The 9,672-nt window shown below is 32.1% G+C and overlaps 1 pseudogene; it reads left to right on the top strand.

Moving 5' to 3' along the window:
* The first annotated feature begins 850 nt into the window (after window positions 1-850).
* Window positions 851-8,064, top strand: LOC110652450 (cytochrome P450 CYP82D47-like; annotated as a pseudogene).
* Window positions 8,065-9,672: the final 1,608 nt, after the last annotated feature.

The raw sequence follows: 9,672 nt of genomic DNA, 5'->3' as shown, positions 1-9,672 counted from the left end.
AACCTAATTTCACCAATCAAAATCAGTCTGCACAAAAAACTTTACCTACCACTAGTCAATCTTCTGTCAACTAACCAGCTATTAAACCCAATTTTACCAGCTCCAATGCTTCAAACTCCATCAGACAGCCCAAACATTGCTTTAAATGTGGAGAAAAATATTTCCCTGGCCATCAATGCAAGCAAAAAACATTAATGTCCTTGCAAATGTCTGAAAAAGAAGGAGAAGTTTTTCAATTGCAAGGACTAGAGGAAGGAGAGGAGGAATGGCATGATGTAATGGAAGGGGATATACCTGATAGTGCAGAGGCAGCAACTCTGTCAGTCCATGCTATTGAGGGAATTCAAGGAGCTGAAACTATAAGGGTCATTGGAAGGCATCAAAATAGGGAGCTATTGATTCTTGTAGATAGTGGTAGTACTCACAGTTTTTTGGATGCCAAAGTAGCAAGTGAATTGAAGATCCCATTGGTGAAAGTCCCTGCAATATCTGTTACAGTAGCAGATGGCAGAAAAATTGCAAGCAATAGTGTGTGCCCTGCATTTAGCTGGAAGATTCAGCAATACTCTTTCAATTTTGACTTGAGGTTGTTGGAAATGGGAAGTTTTGATATGATTTTGGGAGTTGACTGGATGAAAACATGTAATCCCATTCTGTTTGATTTTCAGAATTCAAAAATCAGTTTTAAGAAGGATGGGAAGTCAGTAACTTTGCAGGGAATTAGTGATTTGGGTTCTCACTCTAAGCTACTGAATTGTATGAGTTGTCAACAGCTTTTACACAAGCAGGGGAAGAATTTTCAAACTCCATTGTTTTGCATACAAGTTTCTGAGTCACATTCTTCAGTAATTCCAAATACTACAGCATTCTCAAGTAATTCTGTTGCATTTCAAGGTGCTATGACACCCTCAAGTCCTTATTCAGTTGAATTGCAGTCATTATTGGATGAGTATCATGGGATTTTTGAGGATCCAAAAGGTCTGCCACCTTTCAGAAGTCACAACCATTCAATTCCCTTGATACCTTCAGCATTACCTGTCAATATCAGGCCTTATAGGTACCCACATTTTCAGAAGACAGAAATAGAGAAACTTGTGGATGAAATGTTACAAAATGAGGTCATTCAACCTAGCACCAATCCATATTCTTCTCCAGTACTACTTGTCAAGAAGAAAGATGGCTCTTGGAGATTTTGCATTGACTACAGGAAGTTGAATGATCTTACTATTAAAGACAAGTTCCCAATTCCTATTATAGATGATCTTCTAGATGAGCTTCATGGTGCTTCAATTTTTTCTAAGATTGATTTAAAAGCTGGATACCATCAGATTAGGATGAATCCTTCTGATATTCACAAAACAGCTTTTAGAACACATCATGGGCATTATGAATTTACTGTTATGCCCTTTGGGCTAACAAATGCCCCTGCAACATTTCAAGCACTCATGAACCACATCTTCCAGCCTTTTTTGAGGAAGTTTATATTAGTGTTTTTTAAAGATATTTTGATCTATAGCTCATCTTGGGAACAATATTTACACCATTTGAAATTAGTCTTTCAAGTTTTGCAGCAGCAACAATTGTTTGCAAAACTAAGTAAATGTTCATTTGGCAAGGCTGAAATTGATTATTTAGGCCATATTATATCAGGGGAAGGGGTAGCAACAGACCCTACCAAGATTAAAGCTGTTTTTTCTTGGCCAATACCAACTTCAGTCAAAGAGTTGAGGAGTTTTTTGGGATTAACCGGGTATTACAGAAAATTTGTTCAACACTATGGTATTATCAGTAAACCACTCACTGACATGCTTAAGAAAGATGCTTTTCAGTGGGGTGAGACAGCTCAAAGAGCATTTGATCATCTCAGAATAGCCATGTCTTAAGCTCCAGTTCTAGCACTTCCAGATTTCAATAAACCTTTCATTGTTGAAACTGATGCTAGTGGGACAGGTATGGGGCGATTTCTGTGAGAATGGACATCCTATAGCCTTTATCTCTAAGGCTTTTGGTCCAAGAACTAAAGCACTGTCAGTCTATGAGAGAGAGCTGCTAGCCAATACCTTTGCTGTCTCTAAATGGAGACATTACCTAGAGCAAGGGCCATTCTTTATTAAGACTGACCATGAGAGTATCAAACATTTATTGGAGCAAAGGTTGCACACTAATTTGCAATTGAAGGGTGTTTCAAAATTATTGGGGCTGCAATATAAAATTATATACAGAAAAGGGGTTGAAAACAAAGTTGCTGATGCCTTATCAAGGAAACCTGTTGTGGATGATCAACTTTATGCTTTACACTCTTCATTGCAGCCTACTTGGATGGCACAATTGATTCATAGCTATGAAGGGGATGTCAAAGTTGTTGAATTCATCTCTCATTTGTAAATAGATGAGCAAGGCCACCCTGGTTATTCCTATAAAAATGGATTACTATTCCATAAGGATAGGTTGTATGTGGGCAGCAATGGTAATTTGAGAGAGCATTTGTTAGTTCTTTACCATAATTCTCATCTAGGTGGTCATTCTGGAATTAATGCTACTTTTGTGAGGTTGAGCAGACATTTTTACTGGCCTGGTATGTTGAAATCAGTGGTGGACTGGATTAAAAGCTGTGATACTTGTGCTCGGTGTAAAACAGAAACATGTGCCTCTCCAGGGCTTTTACAACCTTTACCTATTCCAACTCAGGCATGGCAGCATGTTATAATGGATTTTGTGGAGCAACTACCAAAATCTCAAGGCAAGGATACTATTCTGGTGGTGATTTGCAGATTTACAAAGTATGGGCACTTCATTCCATTACAACATCCTTTCACAGCCTCAACTGTTGCTAAATTGTTTTTAGATACTATTTTTAAGCTCCATGGCCTTCCTGTTTCTATTATCATTGATAGAGACAAGATTTTTACAAGTTTATTCTGGAAAGATTTGTTTAAAATGATGGGGACTAAGTTTGCTTATAGTACTGACCTATCACCCTCAATCGGATGGCCAATCGAGAGATTAAATCGTAGTATGGAAGGGTATTTGAGGTGTCTTTGTTATCAAGCACCTCATTCATGGGTTAAATGGCTTTCTTTAGCTGAATGGTGGTATAACACTAGCTATCATAGTCCTTGAAAGCTCTCCATTTGAAGCTTTATATGGTTACAAGCCGGCTCCATTGACTTTTACGCCTCTTGAGAATGCTTGATGAGTGCGATGGTGATTTTGTGCAAGATAGACGACATATGTCTCGACTTATTAGAGATAACTTGCTAGCGTATGAGAATAGAATGAAGCAATATGCTAATAAAAAGAGTGCGAAAGAATTTTTGAAGTGGGGATTGGGTGTATCTTAAATTACAACCCTACAATCGAGTTCTATAGCCTTAAGGAAAAACTTCAAGTGGCGGGAAGGTATTACGGGCCTTTTCAGTGGAAGCTAAAGTTGGTGCTGTGGCTTACAAACTGAAACTACCCCTAATTCCACTTTGTACATCCTGTGTTCCATGTTTCGTTATTAAAGAAAAGGTTGGTGACAATCGTGATTGTTCGGGATCTACCTCTTTTCGAGGATGATACGATGATAGTGACTCGAGAAAAGTTTTGCAGTTAGAATAATTACGGGCATGATCAACAAGTTCTTCAAGGACTTATCAAGTGGATGAATTTACACGAAGAAGAAGCCACTGGGAGGATCAAACCTTTATTCTTTCTCAATTTCTGAGTTTCAATCTTCTTGGGGACAAGAAGATCTTGTTGGGGAGGGGGTCTTGTTACATACTATAGGAAGAGGAAGAAGAATAGTAATAAGTAGTGAGAGTTGGATAGCTGAGATTTTTGGAGGGAAAAGATACTTTAGTAATTGACTTTTTTGCTGTTTGTTAGAGGCAGTTACACTACTTTGTGTACAAGCAATTACACTTCTCTTGTATAAAAGGGAAGTCTTTTCCTGTATTCATTCATTCAAGAATCAATAACAGAAATATTTTCTCTCTTCTTCAATATTTTTCTACTCTCTTCTCATCCAATCTCTATTCTCTTCTCACCCAATTTTCTAAAATTCTGCTTTAATCTCTATTTCAGAGATTAATTCAGATCTGATCTTTAACAGTCTTTTGGGATCCCACATCTTGTGGTAAGAGTATGTGTGCATTGATTATATAAGATCAAGGACTCTGTTAAAATTATCATGATTTTAACAGCGATCCAATTTTGTCACTAGGATGCGTGTGTTCTTATCTTTGACAAAAAAAAAAAAAAAAAAAAAAAAAAACACATAAATGATAGACACAATCTTTCCAAAGGAAATAGCCAACCATTCTAAACAATAATTAGAAAATGATACATAGGCTCTGTTCATCTACTTTTAAAATAAACGTTCAATATTTTGCCGTTAATTAAAAAAATTATTTTTTTATTTATATTATTAAATAATATAATGTTAATACTAATGTTTAGAGATCAATAGAGTAATTTATAAAATGTTACCCTTTTTAATATTTAAAAATTAAAGAAATATTTTAATTAGGGTTAAAAAAATAATAACATTATTTTTATATTTAATAACTAATTCAATAGCTATTTTAATTACAAGAATTAAATCAGAGAAAAATTAATTATGGCTGGAAGATGAACTTGATTAGTAAATCTCAGAAATTTGATTTGGTCCTGTTAACAATATCATGATCATCATCCTTGATAGATATATATGGAAGGTTAATTGTTGATATCAATTGGTAGAATTTAATTGCAGGGGGCTAGCGATGCCACTGCACTCCTGAAATGGATAGTTTCATTAGAAAGGGAAAATTATTGACCAGTGATTGATTCAGAAAAAATTTTCTACAGTCAATGTATAAAAATTAAACTATAAAATATTATTAAAAATATAACTTTAATATCTTATAATTAAATTGATAAAAAAATATTAAATATTACAACATTATTAATGCTATTAAATACACATATCTCTATTTTTTTAATTTTAAATTTTATCAAAAAGAGAGTTTAATAATTAAATTTTTGATAAGTCAATTTATATATAGACATATATAAAAATGATTTCAATAAAAAGAGGAGTTAATTCATCCCTTGTTTTTCAATATACATCTGCCATTGATCTAGACCTAATCAATACATTATATATAGCAAAAACAATATATTAAATAAATAAATTTATATATTTATGTCTTACATCAATAATGCTTCAGGTCTAAACAATTTTTTTTTTCCTAAAAGAAAGCACAAAAAGAATTAGATATGATGGTTGGCGGAGAAAGATTAAATATATAACTAACGTTTGTTGTAATATTTTTATTTTATTTTATTTTATATATTTTTTTCGAATATTATGTTTTTATTGAGTGAACACAAAAAGAAAGGTTGCAGGCAACATCATGGTCCTGCCGCATTAACCACATCAGCGACAATTCAGAACTTAGAAAGATTCCGAACAGCCTTTTTTTTTTTTCCCCAAAATTCCGAACAGACTTATCACTTCTTGATATGGTTGAAAAAAAAAATACATTTTATTATAATATATTATCAATGTATCAATTTAATAAATAGTATCTCTGAGATATTTTTTAATAATAAAATTTAATATCTTTTCTATTTAACGAACAACATTAAAATTTCGATTTATTTATCATACACATATTGACTCACTAATTATATTGATTGAAGTGTTTAATACATTATTGACAAAAAAAAGTGTTCAATACATTAAAATAAAATTTTAGAATGTTAATAAATTTTTAATAAAAATATAAAAGTAATTTACATATTTAATCTTGTAAAAGAAAAATTAATGATGGCCATGTGAATCATTAATTTAAAGTCACTTGTGATAACACCCCTTAAGTTAAGTAGGTGATTGCGTGCAGGCGTGCTTCATGTATTGGTCTTTTAGGATTTTATATTAATTATGAATTGAATGTCATATAAAAAAATAAATTCTATTAAAATTATCAATAGTAATTTATTTCTATTATTGAACTGTTTGTGTCTGGGTAAAATAGAAAAAGTAAGTGACTCACTGAGATTATCAAGAGGCAAGAAACACATCGCCTCATAAATTTTGTTTGATTTTATTATTTAAATTATAATAAAATAATTATTTTAAAAGTATTTGCTAAAAACTTTTAAATTTTAACTTCAATTTAAATTAATATATATATAAATCTTAAAATAATAAAATTTTAAATTAATATATATTTGTTTTTGCCCCATCATCAGAAAAGGAAGAGCTCTTCCAACACAAAATAATCTCCAAATCTAAGCACTAGAGTTGCAATGGAATTTTTATTTCCGTATGTAAATATCATCACAGAAGGACTTATTGCTCTACTTCTCTTTGCCTGCTACTATGTAGTAAGGAGGTCGGCAGTTCCCAAGAAAGTTCAAGCCCCCAAACCCGCTGGTGCGTGGCCTTTAATTGGTCACTTCCCATTGTTAGCAGGATCCCAACTTCCCCACATAATTTTGGGAGACTTAGCTGACAAGTATGGACCAATCTTCACCCTTCAGATTGGGGTACACCAAGCCTTAGTGAGCTCTTGGGAAGTGGCTCAGGAATTGTTCACCACCAACGATATAGCCTTAGCAGACCGCCATGGTTTTGCAGCGGCAAAGCACCTGAGCTACGATGGTGTCATGTTCGGGTTTGCACCATATGGAGATTATTGGCGTGAAATGCTCAAGTTAATAACCATGGAACTACTGTCTAGTCGCCAGCTTGAGTTACACGGGCATGTTAGAGCATCTGAAATTGGAGCCTTCTTAAAAGAGCCGCACAAATGTTGGACACACAAAAAAATTGGCTCAGATCATGTTTTAGTTGACTTGAAACAAGGGTTTAGTGATTTGGCTCTTAATGTAATTCTCAGATTGGTTGTGGGGAAGAGGTTCTTTGGTGCTACTGCTGGGGGTGATAGGAAAGAAGCGGAGCGATGCCATAAGGCGATAGGTGAATTTTTTCACTTCACGGGGCTTTTTGTTTTGAGGGATGCAATCCCTTTTCTTGGCTGGCTGGACGTGGGAGGACATGAGAGGGGCATGAAATGAACTGCTAAAGAACTGGACAATCTTCTCAGCGAACGGTTAGAGGAGCATCGCAGGAAGAGAAATTCTGGTGATGTGGCTAACGAAGAGCAAGATTTCAGGAGTTTTATGCTTTCGCTTCTTGAACGCACACATGTTGCTTTCGATTCTGATAAAATCAACAAATCTACATGTTTGGTTAGTTGTTCTTATACTCTAAGAATTCACTATACATTGTTTAAAAAAATAATTAAATTGATCCAATTATGGCATATATATAAAGTTTGAATTCAAGTTCTGTTCTACCGTTGATCATTTTTTTTCTTATTTATATTTAAATTTTATTAATCCAAATTAAAAATATGCAGATTTATTTTTCTTCACATCCCTAATAAAAGTTTCGTGTGACAGAATTTAATTTTAGCAGCCAGTGAGACCACTGCAGTAGCATTGACATGGACCATTTCGTTACTGCTAAACAACAGAAACACATTGAAGAAAGCACAAGAAGAATTGGACGAGATGGTTGGTAGGAAAAGACTAGTGAATGAATCAGATATTGGCAAGATGATCTATCTCCAAGCCATAGTCAAAGAATCATTGCGATTGTGTCCACCAGCTCCATTGCCAGCACCTCGAGAGATTAGAGAGAATTGCACTATCAGTGGCTACCATGTAAAAAAAGGTACTTGGCTGCTTACAAATCTTTGGAAGATTCATACAGACCCTCGCATATGGCTAGACCAATTGGAGTTTAAGCCAGAAAGATTTCTTACTAGCCATAAGAATATTGATGTGGGAGGTCAAAATTTTGAATTGATCCTATTCGGAAGTGGTAGAAGATCATGCCCTGGAACATGCTTTGGCTTGCAAATGGTAGCAATAGCAGTGGCTAGCTTTATACAAGCTTTTGACATTTCAAATCCTACAAGTTCACCTATTGACATGACTGGAAGTTTTGGAATAACAAATATGAAAGCCACCCCACTTGAAGTTCTTGTTTCGCCTCGCCAGTCTCCTGAATTTTATGACTTGTGATGACTATTAATCGAGATATATATCAGTATGTGTGCATGTGAAGCAACCGACCGTATTAATTGTAAGTAGAGTATATGCAAGTATTGCTTTGAGGGAATCCTCTTCACATATCTCAACTTTTAAAATTGCCAATAATTGTATCCAAACTTCAAATAGCAGTAAAATACACTGTTATTTAGGTTGGTTTTGTTATTAATAAAATGAATTGACTATAAACTTTTTTTTTCTTTTTTTTTAAAAGAATTCTAATTTTCCTAAATTAATTTTGAGATTTGGTTACAAATGCTACAATATTAAATATTGAGATATACGATAAGAATATATAGATATAATTATCAATTAACCAAAAAGTTTAGCATTTTTTATCCAATAATCCATTTCAATTAGCACACATATCGTATCAAACATTGTCAACGTAATATATTGTGACTAATAAATTTTAATATTTTTAAAGAATGTTCTTATTTAAAAATAATATTAAAAAAATTATGAGACGAATGTATAATTTGCTTTTGGATCAAGTGACATTTTTTTAAAAAATTTTGGGAGTGAACGTAATTTTCAAAAGTTAAGGGATTAGATTGTAATTTTTTATTTAAACTAATTTTTTTTTATGTAAAATTTAATTTAATTATTGTATATTATTTTATACACCTAATATATTAATTTATTAATTTAATTATATATAATTTTAAATTTATTATTTATAATAAATAATGTAAACCTTTTTAATTATATTTTATACTATAATCAACCAAATATATATTAAACATAAATATGTCATGTATTACTTAATGGTCAAACAAATTTACTCAAATTATATATATATATATATATATATATATATATATATATAAAGTATTTAAAATATATCCAAATATATTTTAAAAATTATAAAAAAAATTACCATCAAACATTTTAACTTTATTTATCATATAAAAATAACTTAATTTTCATATAAAATTAAATTTAAATTATAAATAATATATTTTATATAATTTAATCATATATTAATTTCACATAATAGTTATTAACATATTATTTTATAAAATAATAATAAATAAAATTAATATATTATAAAAATAAAAAAAATATGATCATTAATATAAATAAACTTGTAAATGAGCTAACTTACGAATCTATTTAACGAGCTGTTCATGAGCTTTCAAATGAGTCAGCCACGAACTTATTCAATGAGCCTGTTCAATGAGCTTGTTTTTGAGCCTTAACAAACTAAATACTGATGAAAATAAGATTTGAACTTGGCTTGTTTAGAAAATGAGTTAAACCGATTCAATTTTTTATTGAGTTGAGTATTGAACAATTCATGAGCAGCTCAACTCATTTACCGCCATTGTAAAATTAAATCAGTTGTTCCTACATCTAGCTAAACAGGATAATTAACTAAATTTCTCATATGTGTTGAGAATATTGAAGTGTTAAATAATTAAAAGAGATGGGATGACTAAAAGACATATAAGTTAAAAGAATCTATTAACACATTGTTTTAAGGTTTTGAGTTGAATGTATATGTCAAGCACATAAGTATTTTTTTCACAAGATCCATCAAAAAAAGAATTCTTCATAGGTGATTTGGGCTCTCCGAAT

The sequence above is a fragment of the Hevea brasiliensis genome, chromosome 2 (assembly GCF_030052815.1).
Source record: "Hevea brasiliensis isolate MT/VB/25A 57/8 chromosome 2, ASM3005281v1, whole genome shotgun sequence".
NCBI classification, from domain to species: Eukaryota; Viridiplantae; Streptophyta; class Magnoliopsida; order Malpighiales; family Euphorbiaceae; genus Hevea; species Hevea brasiliensis.
Note: the sequence above shows the minus strand (reverse complement) of the source record. Positions and strands in the feature narration are given on the sequence as shown.